Source organism: Puntigrus tetrazona, chromosome 1, assembly GCF_018831695.1.
Source record: "Puntigrus tetrazona isolate hp1 chromosome 1, ASM1883169v1, whole genome shotgun sequence".
NCBI lineage: Eukaryota > Metazoa > Chordata > Actinopteri > Cypriniformes > Cyprinidae > Puntigrus > Puntigrus tetrazona.
This window is the reverse complement of record NC_056699.1, coordinates 342,718-362,789: the sequence shown is the minus strand read 5'-3', so window position 1 is coordinate 362,789 and position 20,072 is coordinate 342,718. Positions and strand designations below refer to the sequence as shown.

Genomic DNA, 20,072 nt, shown 5'->3' with positions numbered 1-20,072 from the left:
GGCACAGTTCTCATTTCGATGTTTATGTTAATGTCTCACTTTGTGATGTAAAGACAGGGTTGTTTACTATATAAGTTTGTTGTTTTATTTCTCATTAGATATGATAGAAGATAGATGGCTGTGCTGCTGAAATAATGCAATGAGAATTAGATTTGAATCAGTTGGAGTGATGTTTGCTTAAACACAGACACATTACATATTACATTTTGATTAGACACAAGAAAAATATGGATGAAAAATATATTTATAAAAGCTAGGTTGTCAGAGGTAATAATGCACTAAATTATGTATAAAAAATTAAAACACAGAAAAGGAACCCCTATTTCAAAGAAGCATACATTATGTACATCATGAGTGTTGAAGCAAAAAGTCTACTGAAACCAGGTCTGCAATGTAATCTTTATAAGCACCTTTTATGCTCTTATTATATCTCAGTGTTACACTCTTATTATTATTATTATTATTATTATTATTATTATTATTATTATTATTTTATAATCATTCTTAATCAGGTCACTGATTGTGAAGCTTTAGAAAAAAAGCATACAACATGATTTCTGTTGCCTGATAAATTAAATCCCAACAGCTTCTATGAATTGTTGTGTATGAAGTGTTTTAAATGTTTTTAATTGTAAAGTTATTACTAGTAGTATTATTAGTATTATTATTTTTATCAGTGGATGCTATTTCAGTTTGTATTTATTTATTCATTTATTTGAATTTGTGCTTGGTAATTTCAGAACCCTCTTAAAACTCTCTTCTACTGATTTTATTTAGTATTTTAGTATACAGTGTTGTCTTCTCCCAAAGGTTTAGTTAAAAAAAAAATCCATTAAGTTTTTTAGTTTATTTTCTAGTGTAATTTTCACAGACTTATTACATGTATGTATATCAGTTAGAACTCAGAATCAGAACGTTTTAAATGTTTGCTTGGTATTACTTTTCATTACACTGTCAGTGTTTCACAGAAAAAAAAAGAAGAAGAATATAACACGTATAAGTTACAAGTTGCTTACGTATTAACATAAACACGCACACTGTAGCTTATGGTAAATTGACCATTTATTTTTTTTCTGCACCGTCTCAGGAATAAGCGCTGGGATAAGGCAAGAAGAGAGGGAGGGAAAGGGGGCAGAAAAAAAGAGGGGAGGTAGCTGTGCCTGCACTCCGAAAGGGAGGAGTCAAGCACAGGGAAAGGGCAGCTGGAGCTCCACACTTCAAATCTTCTTTACCCGAGAAACTCTGCATTACAGTCTTTGTGATAAACAAGTTTCACGAGTCGCTTTACTTTTGTGTTTAGGCTTTAGGTATGTAGGCAAAGACTGGGCGCTAGTTCAGTGCTGGGCTGCCCTTGCCAAGCGCACGTAGGAAAGAAGAAGAAGACAACTAAAAAATGAAAAGTCATCAGAGCAGTTTTGGAGTTTAAAGTGAAGAAGCTAAGAGTGTCTGTCAGCAACTAACATCTGCACGCGAGCGAGAAGAAAGTCTGTGAGGAGAGGAAAGAAAAGTTTCGCAACAGAACGAGTAAGTGCAAGAAATGTTTTTTTCCCGAGCTTCTTTGGTCCCATGAAAGTTTTACAAAAAGAAAAAGAGGGGGGAAGAGTCGTGAAAAACATAAAATGCGATACTCCTGCCAGTCTGGTGCAAAAGTATTATATGAAGTCAACTTAAGTAACGAATTAAAAGGTAGTTTATTGCCAGCATTGGGCTGCATTTTCTGCACCACAGAAAGTTCGATAGAGTCGTTTTGCAAACTTTGGTCTCTCATTGTCTAACTCGCGGCCCCTATTGGTTTGTTAAATGTTTTTAAAATGTCCCGATGTTTATGCTGGATACATTAATAATTATTTGTAAATAATAAGAAGCATCACAATGCAGCTGGTTTCAATGGAGTGTCTCCTTGCGACAGTTAACATTTTTCCAAATGATTATGTTTTTCTTGGAAATAGTCCAGCAGTAAAATTGGGGGCCCCTCATCATATTGCAGTGTTTTCTCCTATAATACCGTAACTGAAATTTTTTTTTTAGCTAAGGAATCTATGAAATCTTACGCATAGAAAGTAAAACGACAGGATGTTTGTATTGTTATTGTTATTATTATTATTATTATTGTTTATATAGAGGCGGGGGAGTACAACAAAACGATGTTAGATAAAAGCTAAAATTACATCTTTAATATAAGCTCATAGATGCAGCAAACATTTTTTTTTTTAATTATACGCGATGGTAATATGAAAAATTAATTTATTTAGGCAGAGTATACGTAGCCTACATATAACTGAACACAGAAAATTGCCAACTAACGTTTATTTGCAGCTTTAATTTTGTAAGTAAACTCAAAGTTACTGCCTGCTGAAATAATGTAAATGTATGGCACTTCACACACATTGAATTCAGACACTGCTTAAGGAAACTGTTAACATCGAGTAAAACATTTTGTAAACATTTAATATATGGAAACATTTTACAATAATGATGGAAATATTTACCAGTGTAGGATTATTAAGAATTTGTCCGCTGTAGGCTCTCTAGGAGGGAAAAAAGCACGAATGCCAACGCCTAAGTGAAATGCTTGCATCTAACTCTTTTTCGGTTATAATAGTCTAATGATTATTAACATACTTTATTAGTGGATTTACATTTTGAATAGACAGTTTGAATTTGTAAAGTTATTGTGTCAAAGCACTTATGTAGATAGACTTTTCCAAACTTTCCAAACACAATGAAGCCCAGAAAAGACTCGCAGCCTGTAAGTTCGGCGACTACGTTCGAGAACAACCGTGTCCCGCCAAACCCCTCCTGACACCTGCGCGCGATTAACTGACGACATGGAATCCTCATATTTAAATTCAAAATTCACATTTATATATATATACACACACACAGATGAACACATACAGATATATGTACATATATACACACACACACACACACACACACACACACACACATATATATATATATATATATATATATATATATATATATATATATATATATATATATATATATATATATATGTACGTGTGTGTGTATTTTTTCTTTTTTAATAAAGTGTTTTAATAAAGTACAAATTTGTACTCATCAACGGTAAAAAACGTATATGACAGACATTGTTTTGTGGAACATCTATAATTTTATAATAAGCTCTATAAAAGTAAACGGAGCCCGATCGTTTTGCCTATAATATTGTTTGTTTGAGGTTTGCTTTCCTTTTCTTCTCTCTCTTTTTTATCTTTATTGTATTTTCTTTTTGCATCCGTTACGAGAATTGTTTTACAGTAATTTGCCTATAGACTACTGAAATCTATATTATAGCCACGAACCCAGGGCTTAATTCAGCGCACATTAAATGCTAAATGTCAGGTGTGTCATATTTTCTCAATTAATACAATTAATAATTTATATTATTACTCCTATAACCTTAGTAATATGTCGGTTTTTATCCGGTGATGACTTGTCAACATAAAATAAAAGGAATATAATTTTAATCTCTCAAATGTAAATGCCAAAACAGAGATACGCATTTTAATGTTTTAATGTTGTTATGAAATAAACATTCATTTGAGCTCTTAAATTTGAGCTCTGTGACGTTAAAATATTCTCTGATAAGACCTTAGAGTTATTAGGAAAAAAATCCACAGCATGAGTTTTTGAGTCTGTGTTCATCTCTCGTTTCTATCTTTTGAGAACAAATTCCTACATTGTTGGCTTTGCTTTAGGAAAATTAAATTGTCTAAGATCTAAAGTAAATCTAAATTGAGCTTTGTACATAAAATAAATTTGAATGCTTATGATTATATTTGTTCAGCATGCAGCTCAGACTTTATGATCCAATAAATGTGCCTGAATGAAATTGTATTTTGCATTAATTTGTTCAAAATGAAATTTTGTCCAAAAAAAAAAAAAAAAAAAAAAGAAATCATGAAATCATCATGAAATATCCAGAGTCACTTATATATGCATGGCTTCGATGCCGAACAACATTACATTTTTGCAGGACACTTTTGCCAGCCATACTGCCATATTAAGCGTGTTATGTCACCAGCTAATATTAACAAGCAGAGATGACATGTGATTATCCTCAATGTCATACCGCTCTCTCCTTCAACCCACCGTATGTGCATAAACCCCTCAGATTAGGCATTGGAAAGGAATGCCTGTACCCTTCACCCTCAGGGTGCTGTAGCATCCTAAAGAAGTTCTACCTGTCTTTAAGTGCATGTGGGAATTAGATGACTAACAGGGGGTATTGAGATGCTAATGTGGGATTGAATAGCACTGTGCTTTTTGTCTAAACCAATAAGGAACAAATGAAAGAGAAATGTATGTGTCTCTGCGAAGCCGATCCTGCAAGTTCTCTTGGGAGATTTTTATCATCTGGAGATGTGGTGGTCAAGAATGTTTTTCAGAGTCTGATGTTGTAGAAGCCTGGTTAGACCAGTTGCTTTCAGAGTAGTGTGATTTGTTATGATAGATCTGTAGTGGCATGAAGATAACTACTAAGATTTTTGCGCATATGATTCTAAATCAAGAATCAAACTCCCAGATGTATTGTTAGACTGTTATTTTGCAAGGTTTTTTATGCAGTATATTTGAGCATGTTTAGCATTTTTGACCCTAACAAGAAGCCCCTTATTGGAAATTGCCCAGAAACCTTTGTTGTGCGGTTCTGTGGAACATTGCTTCCACTCACGTCTGTCAACAAGCTAAGACTTCCAACTGAAACCTCTTACTTTGATAATCCTCAACTTTGATATGTTCGACATCAAATGAAAAGGGCACAAAGAGTGAGAAAGAGGAAAGGGAAACAAGTGAAAGTGCATAATTGAGAAAAAGAAGCAGTGCTCTTGAGCTGTGGGCCGCATCAGATGAGAAGTTGAGTGTTCGTCAAAAGTGTTCATCTCTGTTTGTGTCTCAGCGGAGGGGGTCTCTAGCTTTGTAGGGGGGCTTGCTCTCAAGCTCTCTCTCTCCTTTTCTTTCACCCCCTTTTAATCCCTAGGCCCAGTCATCCCTTCAGGGCATGCCTCAGATCTGCCTCTATGTCAGGACGACCCCTTCCTTCCTTCTCTTCTTTCTGTTGCCCTTACTCTATTTTACATTTTATCATCACATTTTCCATTTTCTCTCTCTCTCTCTCTCTCTCTCTCTCTCTCTCTCTCTCTCTCTCTCTCTCTCTCTCTCTCTATATATATATATATATATATATATATATATATATATATATATATATATATATACACACAATATACATACATACACAATGTTCTTGATGAAGAAAATGCAGGACTTTTCTCTGAAGTAATGGGTCCCAGCTGACATCAAGTAATTTCTGGTCAAGTTCACACAGTTGCCCTTTAAAAAATCATGTTGTGCTGTTGCTTCTCAGTTTTTTCATATTAATTTTAGCTTGTGTTTGTCTATTCCATGGTTTACCTTTAAAAACAAACAAACAAACATTAGAGCTAGAAAAATAATTGAATTCACCAGAAAACAGGACTTCGGAAAATGTCATGAAAGTCCTTTAACTTCAAACCAGTTCAGTTGCTAACCAGCATCAACCAATATGAACTACAATGGAAACTCACAATGGTCTTTTTACGCAGGGTGCTACTCACATAGATGTATGTGTGGTGTTTTTTTTGGTCTGTCAAGTAGGTGGCTGCAAATAGCACACATTGTGTTTTGGTAAGAGCTACTTAGTTTGCCTCTTCTATTCACTGTCCTGGTTGTGAAAACTGTCTGTAAACCTGTGTAAAGTGTGTCAACGAGTACTAAGTATTTTGATGTGAGCTATTTTGAACAAATGTGAAACACTGCAAAAAGAGGGGGCGTGCACATTGAGGGGACAGATAACCTGCTCTGTGTGATTGATGTTTCTTGTTATCTGCGCTGCTATTTGCTAGAGTGTTGGGCATCTTTTAGAGATGAGGAATTGAAGTTCTATAACATTCTATAAAACTACTAATTAACTAAATTATGCTGATGGATACAATTAATATTTTAGGCATTTCACAAACAAACATATAAACAAATAAAACATAAATAAATAAAGATACAATGTTATATGATTGGATAACTTTAACCCTTTAAACTATAACTAAATAACTATATAAAGTATATAGTTAACATTTGATAAAATAATACAATTAAATAACACAAAATTGATAAAAACATTAGCCTATCCTCCAACAGAAAATGAACCTAATGGTCATATGTGCAAATACCTTATGACCTGTTTTAGATTTTAAAGTTAAGCACCCTCTAGCAGGCGTAAAAAATAATGACAGTGTCTTGTTGAGTCTGTCGTCATGAAATGACGTATGACTGTCCTTACCAATTAAAATGCCTGTTTTGTTTAAATGCAGCGTGTGGACTTTTTACACACAATCTCATGTTGATTAAAACATATTTTACTAGGTGAAATTTGTACAAATGACCACACTTAACCGCACCCCTAGTTTATATGGCATATAACTTTTATGAGCATGTACATTCTCTGGGTTTGAACTTATGATTACATAATCACATTTTATCTTATAATGCAACACTCTACAAACTGAGCTATACAACACTGTTCACGAAGCAGATACGAAGCAGATACAACAAAGCATATAGTACAAAATATAGTATGTATATAAAATGCATTCATTTATTTATTTGAAATAATTTAATTAACTTTTTAGTGACTTAACCTTTAACTTGAAGGTCAGGTAAACAAGGCCAGGGGAATGCTGGGGAATGCAGGGGAAGTATAACTCCTCTCCTGTTTGCCTGTTCTTCCCCATGTGTTTTGCACTCTTCACTGCCCCTCTGAGTACTTTAAAAGTAAATGTCACAGCCCTTGCCTCCCGGGCCCTGGGGAGTCCCTATTTACAAAAACAAAAGAGGAGACTCAACTATATGAGCAAATTTCAGGCATGTCTAAAAGACTACCCCATTGTCAGCACAGCATCTAAAGACTAATCACGTTTTCTCATGCAAAGTGTGCTGGTTTTAAGGGATCGGGCATAGATGAAGTGAGAAGGAGAAAGAGGGGAGAGGTGTGTATGTGTGTGTGTGTGGGGAGGGTGGTTGTGGTGGTGGTTGTGGGGGTGGGGTGCGGGGGTGCTTTGTTTTAACAATACTCCACAGGGAGCTTTGAAGAGGAGGCAGGGGCTATTGGATGGGTCCCTCTCCCGCTGAACAAAGACCAGCTCCTTCCAAGCAAAGATAAAGGGAGGGGGTGGAGGTAAAAGTTTTACAGACTAGTTCCCTCAAGGAGATTTTGGAGTGGAGGGGAGGAGAAGGGAGGTAGAGAGGGAGTCTTTGGAGTCCTCTGTTGTTTATAACGATAGTGTGTCACCACAGATTCCCAATATGACACAAAAACTCTCAGAGGGGCAAGAGAGGAGGTGGAACAGAAGATAGGACTGGGCGATATGAAAATGTACTGTGGGACTGCAGAAATGTCAATCAGATGGGATTTTTTTATTCCATTTATACTGTGGCTGCTTTATTTACACATGAGAGTAAAACAACAACAACAACAAAACACACACACAGAAAACACTGTAATATTATTTATGATAGTTCATGGTTGCCAAGCAATATTAGATGTTTGTTGTGTTAATTTAATGCAGGTGATATGCAGTTGCACATATATTAGCTTTTCTACAGTGACCTTGATTGTGGCTCTATCAGTCAGAATTTATTTTAATTCACTGGATTATCAAATAAGTAAATGTGTGCGTGTGTAAAAACTCTTGCCATGTTACTCGAGAAAGTTGTTGTTATCAAGAGGGCTCAGCATGCTTGGGAAATACATCTTTTTCTTCTAGGAAGAAAAGGTTCGACTTTTCTACGAAATGTATTATTCAGTCACACTTACAACCACAGGTACACACATACACACATTCCTCTTTAGGTTGCTAGCTGCTCTCTGTGGACAGTGAGCGTGCCATGTGCCATCGTAAAGGGTATTCTAGCAGCCGCGGTTTAGAACGAAAGGTTCCATTTGTCAAAGGTGCTTAAGAGTACCCCCCACCCCCAACCCCTATGTTGCCCTGCTGTTTGGCGGCTACTTGCCGAAGTCATTGTCTGAGCAGAGGCAGGACATTACTCACTGCTCAGGGAAAAAGAGCCTTGGGGCCTCAGGCACCCGGACTGACCGGATTTGTGAATGGGGAATTGGCTTTGCATACTGTGAGTTAGTTACTGTGACAATAGTGTGCCTTAGATGTGAACTTGACCGGGCTGATGTCTACCATATGAGGAACAGAAAGATAGGAAAACATAAAGTGAGTGGGAGGGATGTGTAGCAGGGGATGTTAGCACATTTGGTGTGCCATGTTTTGAATGAAAATTCTAAAATGTCCAAAAGCGCATGTTTGGAGGCTGATCTTTGCATGTGGGTAGTTGATGCAATAATTTGGGGAATTTGACATGTACTTAATTGTGACACTGTGTATTGTTAACTTAAAGTAAAAATGTAATGTAATGCAATACATATATAAACATTCCTTATATAAGTTTTTATTATAGATGTATTTAAATAAACAATATAAATGTAAAATATATTTAAAATAAATATTAAAAGAAAATCTATTTTAACAAATACTTAAATGTATACATATTTTAATGTATATTATTTAAATAAATATAATTACTTTTTTTGCGTATCGTATAGCATTTGTTCATGTGTTCAGCATATACTTTTCTTCATGGGTGACTTTTCATGTGGATACCAGGAGATTTTATTATTTTATTTTTTTTACAGAGAAAAAAGTAGTAAGGAGAAAAAATAATGCAAAGAAGAAGGTAAAGACGATGAAACGTGAGAAGAGGGGAAGGAAAGTGTCAAAAAAAGAGAAAGTTTGGAAGACTGCAGAAAAGGAAGAGGAGGTAGGGAGAGTTAAAGAGAGAAAGAGTTGAGCTGGAGTGTTTTTTTTCTCTCAGAGCTCAGTGTATAAGCTTGCGTCTACCTCCCAAAGCTGCTTTCACAAAGAGATTTACAAGACAGGTTTCTACCGCCCTGCATTTCAAGCGTGTGTCTGTGTATGTACGTCTGCCCACTTGTGTGAGTTATTTCATGCATATAAAGTACATGCAAGCTGAAAATGTATATATATATATATATATATATATATATATATATATATATATATATATATATATATATATATATATAATGTATATGTGTGTATGTGTGTGCGCGCGCGCATGTGCCCTGCATCATGTGTCGGCTTGTGTGCCGGCACTGTATTCTGGGGTTCTTCCATACAAAGGGGTCTACTTAGCTTTTAGAATTATTTATGTTGTTTGGCTTTTTGTGCAACAGTCCTAAGTACTTGTCTCCTCCTATTAGACTGAATGACTCTACTGAACCCAGCTGAAATCTCTCCAAACTCATCAAATCTCTCTCTGCTGCTTGGAGCATCTCAGCTTTCAAAGAGGATAGACACTTCACAGACTTTATAATGTCTTGGAGATTCATGATTGGGGCCCCTTGTTAATTTATTATTTTCCTAATAAATGCTCATAATTCAAAATGACAGCTGAAGGTTTGATGTGGTTTACACACACTAAATTAACAATTTGAATGGCTATTGATGCATCTGTTTGTTTCACACATCTGTGGACGGAGCAAAGGCTTAAATGCCAGAAAAAATTTGCCTGCTGGTTAAACACTAGGCATTCCTGGAAGTGGCATATGTTAATGTTGCAGTTATTGGGAGTGTGTTTATATGATTAGAGAGTGAGAGGTCAAGATGAAAGTCAAGCAGGAGTGATTTGTCTTTTTGTGCAGTGAAAGGAGATCAATGCAAAGTGCCTCTTGCCCACTCAACAAGCCATGTAAACTCATTAACTTCCTGAGACCTATCCCTTATTTTACATACACACACACACAAACAAGGCAGATCAGTGCAATTACTTGTGTAAGATTAGGTTAATGTGTTAATGAGTGTGAGTGGGTGTCTGTGTTTCTCTTAACTTGATTGTGTCAAAGTGTGTGTGGAAGGATTGGCTTGTATGCATGTGCAGATAGTTAGGATTAATTGTTTTTTTATCATTGTATAGATATTTTATTTTTATCATTGTATAGATATGGCTTATACTGCGTTTCAGGCAACCTGTAACTCGTGTTTTTTCCAACCTTCTACCCGTGAAAGAGCACATGAACGGAAAAACCCATAACTTCCCACCCGGGATCTCATAGTATATCGATGTACTCCCAGTGCCAAGCTCTGACATCACATTACCCACAAAACAACAGTGTCACCCCCTTCGGATGCGGTGTTTATGTAAGTGGATATATTTTAGGAAAGTATAACGTTGCAGTCAAATTAATAATATTTAATAATAACTAACAATAATGAAATGTATGTGTAGAAATGCATTATTATTATTATTATTATTATTATTATTATTATTATTAATAATAATAGTAATAAATAATATACACACACACGATTATGTATTACAATGTTATGTGTCTGAAATTATGTCGTACATCTAGCTACTACTTGCACTCAGGCAGATTGGCGTGACTTACTGGGAACGCTATTAAGTTGTGAGTCATTGTTTGAAATATTGACTTGTGGGCTCAAAGACCTGCCTGGAATGCAGCATTAAGAAATGGGATGTTTGCAGGGGTGTTGCTAGTGGGGGGAAAAGGGTGACAGAGTGCATACGGCCCAGAGGTCACTGACTGACCATCGGGAGTACTGGGACAAACCATTCGAGTCGATCGCCGGACCGCAAATAGCCTACTCCAAAACTGCAACCGTGCATCAAAGCAAAGTAAAACATTTGTTGTGTGATATGAGAACATTAAAAGTTCTGTATTGATGCTGCCTGAAAACGAAAATGAAAACGGCAATAGGTGAATAACTTAATTTTAGTTAAAAATAAAGTTAAACACTGTACAAATAGCCTGTGTGGCAGAAATATATTTATTATAAATGTTACTGTTGTTATATATTGGGGACTATTTTAAAGTTCTAGAAGGTGCTTTGTAGTTTCTTCATGTTTATTTATTTATTTTTAAATAATAAAATGTAATATGTGTTAGAACAATAGTAAAGATGATAATGATGATGATGAAGATGATGATAATGATAAGGTGTTATGATGAACAAAGTAACACACAGTTCCTGTCTTCTTGCTTCTCGTGTATTTCTGTGAGCAGATATGTGTGGTGAGATCTGTTAGAAGTTCTCAGAATTCCCCCTCTGCCTGCCTCCCCAGTATGTTTGTCCTACATCTTAGTTTCCCTCTTTCTGGCATATTTTACAACTTTATTTGCCACTGATTTACAGAGGAATACACACTTACTCACTCGCTCGCTCACTCACTCACTCAAGCATGCACACATGCACGCATGCATGCACACTTCAGTACATGTAAGAACACAGGCTTTCCTCCTCTTGCAGATTTGCGCAAGTAAAAAAAACTTTTACAGACGCGCATATGCAAAACTGTCAAAATTTTCTTTTTCTTTTTTTTCATGAGTGACATGAAGATGGGAGTACTTACAAAACAAACTTTCCTGTACTTTTTTTAGTTAAAAAATGTGGACTTTTAGGATGTTAGAAGAATATTGAAGAATATTAACTTTATCTATAATATACAGTTCTTTTTACTTTATCTTAAGAATAAATATTGTAATAATATTTAAGCTATACCTTTATTCTTATATCTGTATTACGTGTAGGGTCGAGCAATCACACAAACCCTGTTAGTATCTGATTCATTTTTGTTAATCAAGCAGATGAATCAGTTCAAAATGATTTTGATATTCATTTGTCTCTCAAATTTCTCAAATTTTTTCACAGATGCCCCTGTGTGGCTTAATATTTCCCTTTATTAAAATATTTTTTGAAGTATATGTAGGTGTAAAATTAAATTTCCCATTGATTTGTATTGAATTAATCATGCATAATCACATATTAATATATTTATATTGTATTAGGGTGTTCACGTGCAGAACCTGATCTTACCAAGTGCGTTTCTGGACCAACATCTTTGTATTTGCATTTTATAACAGCAATGATGTACACATCTTTCATTTTTATTTTAAACCAACTTTCATGCCCTGTTTATTCAACAACTGTGTCAAACCAGTTTGGCAGCAAAAATCTGTATCATGTTCTGGGACAGATTTACCTTATTCAGGACTGTAGCTGGAGTGACAGAATAATAGGCTAGTGGATCCATTTGCAGGCTTTTATTTATAGACATGTTTAGAAATTCAGGCAAAGTCAAGCAACAGCAAACTGGTTTAGTATGGGCAAAACAAAAGAATAGTCCAAAGCAACAGCTAGGGTCAGAACAAGCAAGGGTCAGTCGATGGCAAACATAATCCAATGGAGCAAAAACAGAGAGAGGTAATCCAGGCAAACAAGCAATAATCCAAACAGGGGCAAAACAATGTCAGCAGAGGCGAGTGAAACAGGGGAAGAAACAGGAACCTCTTCCAGAGAGGAGCAGACAGATATGAGACCACCAGAGTGGCACAGATGGAGTAGGAACCCACCAGAGCAGCACAGATTTAACGTGGGCCCACCACAGTTGATCAAACAAACCATGCACCCTCCATGGTGGAGCAGTCGGTGCCAGATCCAACCAGGGCCACACAGGCAGAACTGGGATCCTACAGGTCTGATCAAACAGAGGTGAAGCTCACCAGGGTGGCACAGAAAGAGCAGAGCACCATCACAGCAGAACAGATGGGTCCAAGGACCTTCATGGTGGAGAAGCAGGCCACCACGGCAGAGCAGTAACCCAGAGCAGAGGTTGGAGCCTAGGAAAAATACTTGGAGACAGATAGAGCATATATGGTTTTAGGGCACAGAGTGGGAATCTCTGAAGGTTAAAGGTTTATCATTGAATAACTGGTACCTGAATGAACAGATGAATCAGAACTTTAGGTATGGCTTGAAAGGTTGAAACTTGGCAGACAGACACTGAAGAATCACACTCACTGACAGAACGTTCACAATTAAGGGCACTGACACAGAATGAAGTAGACCTTAAAACTGAACTGATAGATGGTTCATGGTCAGACACAAAAAGGAACACAGAGGTTGAAACCAAACAAACAGATTGCTTAGAATTACGTAGGTTAACTGGGAAAGACAGTTCACTAAAGGTCTCCTTTGCAATGACAGGACCATACCGAAAGTTAATTTATGGTTCTCATGGCTGGAACAGATGGGGATAAGGGCTGCGGACCTTGTTGAAGCAGCAACATGGTCAGGTAGTTCATAGACAGGGTTCTTAAATATTACAGTTTCCAAGGCTGAATTGGGGCCAAAAGAAGGTTCATAATTGACCTCCATAGCCATGACAGTTCAGGATGGACGTTCACAGGATAATACCACTGACACCTCTGGAAGTTCTGCTGCAGATGCCACCACCTCTGGAGGATCTACAGCAGGACCATCGAAACAGAGTCTCTTTGGAGCACTTGCTTAGGGATACTAAGCTACTAAGAGTGTATCCCCCACACTGAATATCAGACTGGAATACTGAAAAACAGACCTCAAAGATTTGGGTACATCAGACAGGGAGGGATGAACCAGCAGGTGCACAATATTATATGAGGTTGATATTTGGTTATATATATGACATGAAATGAATGTCAATACTGATGTCAACCCGACAAATTTTCAACCGAAATGCAACATCTGTCCGACGTCATGTCCAACGTCAATCTGATAATATATAGATGTCCGGTGCCTGATGGGGGGGCTCAGGATGATCAGCTGTGATGGCAAAACCCTCGAAAGTCAGTGAAGATGTGACGTGACCTTGTCAGATCAGTGGTGATTTGATGTGACTCTTGCTGATCCGCGATGATCGAATGTTTCTTGGGCCAATCAGAGATGATCTGATGAGACTCTGGCAGAACAGCGATAATGTGACGATCAGCAATGACTGGACTTCACTGGTGAAAATCAACAGTGACTTGTCTTGACTCGTGCAGATCAGTGATGACTTGAATCATGAAGATCTATGAAAATTTGACTTAACTTGTGAAGATCAGCGATAAACTGGCTTGACTCCTGAGGATTAGTGATGCCATGACTTTACTCAGGGAGTTCAGGGTTGGCTTGACTGGTCTGGTGAATATTAGCGATACCTTCAGTGATTAGAATCATGACAGTGACAGTGACAGTGACAAAATACTTTTTTGCTGATGGCCAGAAACCTTCTATTAGTAGTTGGTATTGTGATTTGTATACAGATAAATTTATATAAATGTGAAGACTTCATTAAGCTTCATTAGTTAACATCGGGGCCATGTGAGTGAAGCTGAGGGGTGAGAATTTCTGTTCAATTTCACCTGCCATTTCAACCAAAGCCTTACGACTGGAACACATTGCCTGCTTGGTGGATGTGGAGCGTGTTTGTTGCGTGACAGCTGCTGCTTCGCTTCACTTCTATTCTGTCCGCAGTTGTGGTGTAGTTGGACCGCACATGATAGGCACTCCTTCAGGGAGCGTGACTGGTCTAATCTGTTAACATAGTCACAGAAAGGAAAATCAACACACAACAATTGAATTGATTATTAGCCGATATTCCCTACTTCCATATACAAAATTCTCATGTTTTGCTCTGGCCTCGCTATGTTTGCGCAGCACACATGTTGCCACATGATGTGTCTTTTTAGATTAAAATTCATATCCTTACTTACTGACATTGTATTACCACATTTCTGTTACTGTTCAACATCGTTATCTAGTTTTTTGACAGGAATTGTGCACATGCATGATCTGTCAGTTTACTTTTGGAAATATTTCACAAACTATTCACTATTTTGGTTCTACTACTATTCATAACATTTGAAAAGGTTAAAGTGAATTACAACACTGTTCACCGTTGACTGTGTTTTCATTAATCATGTCATAAAGGCATTCTGAGCATAGGTGAAATTGAATGATTTGGCCGAACACACAAGTGATTTCAGTGCTCTTCTTCGTGAGCATTTGTGTGTTAGGATAAAAACTAGATTAGTGCACCATCTGCCGTTGAAATATATAGGCTTAGAATCTGTAGGTAGATATATAGATTAGATATATAGATGTAAATATATTTATTGTTAAAGTGTTATATGGAAAAAGTTAAAATATAATTTTTGTAGTAATGTAGTATAATATTTTCAATATGTAAGCAGATATAAAAAGTATGTACACATATGAATATGCAAATACATTAGACAACAGCTGGAATATATGATTATGTAATTTGTAACATTTATTTAATTTTAAATAAATTACATTTTTAATTTCCTAACGTCTCAGTTTAAGCCCCCTAACCCTTATCTTTATTTTTATGCTCTCCTACTATCCACCCCCACCCCTCAACCCTCTAATTTCAGCAATAGAGCACTGATGCAGAATGACTTCATCTAGTCTAATTTCTGGGTTGTAATAAGCTGTAAATGGTGAGGCTACTGGGGTCTGTGTAGGAATTAATAAGATCTAATAGAGTATGCCTTTGGGGACAGGAGCCTGTCTTTAAGTAAACATTATGACTTCTCCAGGGGAACTGTTGGCAGTAGGGAGCTGCTAAGGGACTGGCCTCTGGTTTGATGAATCATGATACTGTGGGATAGATAATTTGCTCCTTGATTCTACACCAGTGGTGCTAATAAGGCTTCTCTGCTTGACTGTCTGATTGGATAGGCTGGCATTGTGCATGTATAGATAAATCATGTATCTGGTGAAATTGGGTTTTGGGGAGTAACTGAATCATATATCAGAATAATGATTTAATTTAATATTATTTTATTGTTAATGCTATTATTGTTTCATACTTTATTACTTTATATTTATTTTTCATTGATTTTTTTTCAGTGTAAAAACCCCATGAAGTCTCTTAAGCTATGAAAGAATAACCCCTGAAATGTAATTTTGTCTAAGATCATCTGCTGATGTATAGCCAGGTTAGAGTGGTTAGATGTATGTGGATCTCTGTAGTTGTAAGTGAGCTGGTGTTTAGAGGTGAACAGTACCTGTTGTGAGTTACTGTGAGGCACTGAGATGTGACAGGTACTGAGGTATGCTTCCTGGAGCGGCAAGCGCAAGACCCCCCTTAAAGACTTAGCAACCTCACCACAACTATGTTTGATCTCAGCCAATGCAAGTATTGTGTGTGCATGAGATGGAGAGAAAAAAGAGAAAGATGCACGGGCTGGATGCTTTGCATCAGCAAAGGAAACCTTTTTTTTATTTCTCAGATTTCTGAACTTCACATTCATACACCACCCAACACCCAATACTTTGTGCTCACAAACACTGCTGAATGGGAGGGGATCTCTCCTCCCCCACACTTACAGACCCAACATACCGTCAAATTTGTGTATGGCAGGAGGCACTCTTGAGTTTTGACACACCAAAGTGTATACTTATAAGGTGACCAATGCTAGTAGTCACACTTTTTTATTATATTAGATACCTAATATTACCTAGACGTCTTGTGTACAAAAATCTATTGACAATTATTACATTAATTGCAGAGGAAAACATATAGCTATAGATTAATACTGTCAGACTTTAGTTGCCCGGTTTTGTGTTCCTTGTGTCCATATTTGGTTCCTTTTCGGGAACTGCGTCCATAATGCAATGGGACTCTGAGTAACCATGCTCTGAATCTACTTTAGAATCTGTCCAATGGAAGGGCGTGACGTCCTGGGCAGGTGACGTCATCGACCATGAAAGCATAAAGACACTAGCGGTGAAGCCAGCTACAGTTTCTTGTCTTTCAGACCCTAAGCGCTCTCTGTGTCTCTGTCTGTTTGTCTGTTATTTAGTGTTGTATTGTCTTAAGCACAACACACACACACACACACACACCAATGAGCATGACAAAAGATAAGGGCAAATATAAAGGCAAGTCACGCTTGTTTAAGCTGTGCTTGAGAGCTCTGATTGCCCTCATTGCGAGCGTCTGACACTGCGGACGCTCTGCCCCCGGAAAGCTCTTTTTGTTGAGGGAGCAGTGCAATCTGATCAAGGAGGGAATGGAGACAGAGTCTCAGATTGACCCACCACAAGAGTGAATTTAACATCAATTGGCTGGCCGAATCGTGAAGAAGTAAGCTCAATGAGCATTTTTGTGCTCCTTGCATGCCGTACCAAGGTGTATAGATCATGGGCTAAACCATTCTTGGCCCGCTTGTTCATGCCTATGTGTTTATTGTGTAAACATGGCGGGTTTGCATGACCATGGATATAGGACGATGCCAAAGGTGGAACACATGCTAGCGAGCTATCTGTCCCTTGGCATGGCATCGTCTTTAAAGACTCTGGCCAAGGGGTACTCAGCAGCAGGTCAAGGCAGTGCATGCCTCCATACTATGGCTGGCTATAAGCAGGCTTACCAAGCTGACCTGCTCAAAGACTTAGATGAGGAGGAGCAAGTTCATGTCATCGGTTGTTCCATGGCTGCGATGGTGGCTGTGGAGAGACATCTGTGGCTTACCCTGTTTGAAATTAAAGACTGTGACAGGGTCTGCCTCTTGGTCTGTTTCTGCAACGCTGTCAATTCGATTGTTGACAGGTTTCAGGAGGCGTGGAAACAAGCAGCAGCATTCCAGCAGTATGTATTCCCCAGTAGCCCCATCTCCTCAAAAACAGCGCGTTGTCTTGTGCACTCCCCCACGGCGGAGTCATGGCTTGAGATGGTGCTTTACCACAGGGACCTCTAAGCCAAAGACTGATTTGACAACTGTTATCAGGGGTAGAGCGGCATTCGCCGCAGTCTTCAGGGCACGTTTCTACCTAGTGCCCTCGGCGCTGCACCCAACCTCGTCCGCTGAGAAAGAACTCGAGGTTGGGGAGCTATCGCCTCTAATAACAACACGGGCCAACCTTGAAAGGCTGGTTCCCCTTAGTAAACTATTTGGCTGCGTGGAAGCTACTGCCAAATGTGTCTCAATGTGTCCTGTGGACTGTAGAAAAAGGTTATCGAATCCAGTATGAGTATCCTCTGCCGCATTTCAGCAGTGTTACGCCCACTCTGGTGAGCCACGAGCAGGCCCTGGTGATGGAATGAGAAGTAATAACTCTCCTGAGGAAGGAGGCCATTGAGGTGATTCCTCCTCACGAAAGGGAGTCCAGGTTCTACAGCCGGTACTTCATAGTTCCTAAGAAGGTTGGAGGGCTGAGGTTCTAGATGATCAGATGTTTGGGGTTGAGACTAAATGCCAGAGTGTGCTTTCTGCGGTTCAGAGGACCACTTATCTAGGCGTGGTGTCGGATAAGATCAAGATGCAGGCACAAATGTCTCCTACTCAAGTCGAGTCGATTCTCAGTTCATTCAAGAGAGTGAGAGAAGGCCGGTCACTCACTGTCAAGCAGTTTCAGAAGTTGCTGGGTCTGATGGCAGCTGCATCCAGTGTGATATCCTTTGGCCTGCTGTAGATTATACCCCTACATTGGTGGCTCAAGACCAAGGGGTTTTCCCTTAGGGGAAATCCTATTCACATGAACAAGGTCTCTCGACAATGTGTGCAAGCCTTAGATATGTGGAGGAAACCTTGATTTCTGAATCAGAGCCCAGTGTTGAGGGCTCCTTGTCACTGTGTGATGCTAGCGACGGATGTGTTGGATGCTTCACCCCGAGATGATGAAGCAGATATGGAGAACTTTTTATCAGTCAAAAAGAGGTGGACCTTTTCGCAAGTCATCTGAATGCACAATGTCCCCTCTGGTTCTCTCTAGCTCCTCCAGCTTCCTTGAGACTAGACTTTATGGTACAAACCTGGCAGACGCTTTGTCTGTATGCTCCTCTGTTATGCTTTTATGTTACGCTATGCTTACTGTTAGTAGCCCCATTCTGGCCAGGCCGAGTATGGTTGTTATAGATCTTCTAGATTGCGCTTCATGGGAAATTCCTGTGCGAAGGGGTCTCCTCTCACAGGCAGGGGGACAATCTGTCACCCCCGCCTGGAGGTGGGTGTGGCCCTTGAGGGGGCACAACTCGTAGCTTCTGGTCTCCCAGCTGATGTGCTAGAGACCATTCTCCAATCCAGAGCTCCCTCAACAAGGAAGGAGTATTACCTGAGGTGGAGATTTTTCACCTCATGGTGCAGAGCTCACCAGCAAGACCCTGTTAACTGCCCAGTTGGTACAGTCCTGGAGTATCTTCAGGCTATATTCTCTGCAGAATTATCCAACTCCACACTGAAGGTGCACATGGCGGCATTATCAGCTTACCACTCACCGTCCGATAGCACAACTGTGGATAAACACCCCCTAGTAATAAGTTTCCTCCGCAGTGCATTGAGGTTGATACCGCCAGTACAATCTTGTGTCCCCACGTGGGACCTGTCAATGGTGCTAGAGGCTCTGGGCAGACCCCTTTTCGAGCCCATAGATGAGATTTCTGATTACCATCTCACTATTAAGTGGCAATCACTTCTCTGAAGAGATAAGGAGACCTTTATGCCCTTTCAGTGATTCAGACCCTACTGCACATTCAGAGCGTGGTCACTCAGAAGGCATTTCCCGTAGCGTTTTGGACGCAGTGTCTGGTTCCCTCAAGGAACCATGGTTATATACTTAACCTGGAGACGTTTTCCTGCTCCTGGTTGAGTTTATGATTCAAGGTGTATCACCTTAGCTCCTCCCAATTCTCTTCTTATCCTTTATTATATGCCCTGTGAGTTTTTGTTTGTTAAAGTTTATTCTGTGTTTCCTCGTTCCTTGTTCCTAAGCATCAGCATAGCATGACAGAACAGCCAACCATTAAACCTCAGTGTTTTCACGCTCCATTTTATTTTGATTTTTCACACTCAGTGTTTTGTTTGCATCGTGTTCCGTCCCGCCATGGATCCCTTCTTTTGTTCGGAATTCCTCATCCTCCTGCTGGAACAGGGGGAGCGACCGCTCAAGGACCACTGTTCCTGCTCATAGCAAATGCCACTAGCTACCCAGATGACACGACTACTCTTTCTATAATGCCAGTTTGACCCCCTTGAGCAGAGCGTTGTCGTATGCAGATGGTCCTCAAGCAGAATTCACCACCTTTGTGGAGTGGACTCTGTCGAGAAATGGATCCTCGCTAACAATCTGTCCCAAGGA

General features: G+C 38.9%; 1 protein-coding gene across 1 annotated transcript in view; it reads left to right on the top strand.

Annotated features, from left to right (window-relative positions):
- Positions 1 to 1,186: 1,186 nt before the first annotated feature.
- The window catches only part of gli3 (GLI family zinc finger 3), a 150,881-nt gene continuing 131,995 nt past the window's right edge, over positions 1,187 to 20,072 (top strand). The window contains exon 1 of the mRNA XM_043247627.1: positions 1,187 to 1,524. The gene's annotated coding sequence lies outside the window, so the exon portion shown is untranslated. The remainder of the gene's footprint in view (positions 1,525 to 20,072) is intronic.